General features: G+C 46.6%; 1 protein-coding gene across 1 annotated transcript in view; it reads left to right on the forward strand.

Moving 5' to 3' along the window:
- nptx2b (neuronal pentraxin IIb) overlaps nt 1-1,851 on the forward strand; it is an 18,596-nt gene that overhangs the window by 11,293 nt on the left and 5,452 nt on the right. The window lies entirely within an intron of this gene.

Genomic DNA, 1,851 nt, shown 5'->3' on the forward strand with positions numbered 1-1,851 from the left:
ACATCCATCCATACATACATACATCCATCCATACATCCATCCATCCATACATACATACATACATGCATCCATACATCCATCCATCCATCCATCCATCCATCCATCCATCCATCCATCCATCCATCCAAAGTCAACGTTTCTTTATTTGTCATACGCATCTCGTGGTACATGTGGTAGAATGTAATTGTGTACACGTGGTCCCAGTTACATCCAAGAAATTGTAAATTGTAAAGAAAAACAGCAAAAAGATCTAAGATATGAACTAAGAAATACGTTAAACTAAAAATACACTACGCACTAGTAGTACAAAAACAATACGCCGAACAGCAGCACGACCATGAGTCTGTTTGAGCAGGAGTACGAATGAACAAAGCAGCATGAAATAAATCAGCAGCATAAGATCAGCAGCATGGATAGTCAGCAGCACATATCACCAAAACAACTGGCATTACAGTGATTATTCTGGTTAGAGATTCATGAGTCTAACAGCCTCAGGGTAAAAGCTGTTCCTTAGTCTAGTGGTTCTACACTTAATGCTCCTCAACCTCCTTCCTGAGGGGAGTGGGGCAAAAAGTGTGTGTGCTGGGTGAGTGGGGTCCTTCATGATGCAGGTGGTCCTCTTCCTGCATCTGGAGGTGTAAATGTCTGTGATGGTGGGGAGACTGACTCCAACAGTCTTCTGTGCAGCCTTCACCACTCTCTGCAAAGCTTTTCTTTCTGCAGCTGTGCAGCCTCCATGCCGCACGTTGATGTTGGAGCACAGGATGCTCTCTACTGCACACCTGTAGAAGGAGGTGAGGACTGAGCTTCCCAAACCAGCTCGTCTCAGCCGCCTGAGGACGTAGAGTCTTTTATGAGCTTTCTTGATCAGGCTGGTGGTGTTGTTGCTCCAGCTAAGGTTGTCATTCAGGTGCACATCCATCCATCCATCATATTCCGCTTGTTCCGAAGTCAGGTTGTGGGGGCAGCAGCTTGAGCAGGGAGACCAAGACATCTTTTTCCATGACCACCTCTTCCAGCTCTTCTGGGAGAACTCCAAGGCATTCCCAGGCCAACCATGAGACATAGTCTCTCCAGCATGTCCTGGGTCTTCCCCGGGGTCTCCTTCCAGTCGGACATGCCCAAAGCACTAGGGAGGCACCCAGGGGGCATCCTTACCAGATGCCTGAACCACCTCAACTGGCTCCTCTCGACGTGGAGGAGCAGCGGTTCTACTCTGAGTCGCTCCTGTATAACTGAACTGCTCACCCTATCTCCAAGGGAGAGTCCAGCTACCCTGCAGAGGAAACTCATTTCAACCGCCTGTATCCACGATCTCATTCTTTTGGTCACTAGCCAGAGCTCGTGACCATAGGTGCAGGTAGGAACGTAGACCGACCGATAAACAGAGAGCGTTGTCTTATAGCTCAGCTCCATCTTCACCACAACGGACCGGTACAGACTCTGCAATACTGCAGATGCTGCACCAATCCGTCTGTCAATCTCCTGCTTGAACTCCTTCACTTGAGGCAGACCTCACCCTCGACCCGAAGAGAACAATCCACCTTTTTCTGGTTGAGGACAAAATGGTAACATTTCCATATATAAAATGTAGCAAAACAATAGATAAAAGCCTCAGAAGACTAAACAAAAAGTAGCTGAACCGCAAGCAAAAGCAGCATAAGTTTAGCTAAAAGCTAAAAAAATGTTAGCAAAAATCACATGTGAGGTACAGTAGCAAAAAATAAGCATATCAGAAAAGTAGCAAAAGGCTAGCGTAACATCATCCATCCATCCATCCATCCATCCATCCATCCATCCATCCATCCATCCATCCATTCATTCATCCATCATCCATTCATCCATCTATTC

This window comes from Nematolebias whitei, chromosome 17 (genome assembly GCF_014905685.2).
Source record: "Nematolebias whitei isolate Nwh7 chromosome 17, NemWhi1, whole genome shotgun sequence".
NCBI lineage: Eukaryota > Metazoa > Chordata > Actinopteri > Cyprinodontiformes > Rivulidae > Nematolebias > Nematolebias whitei.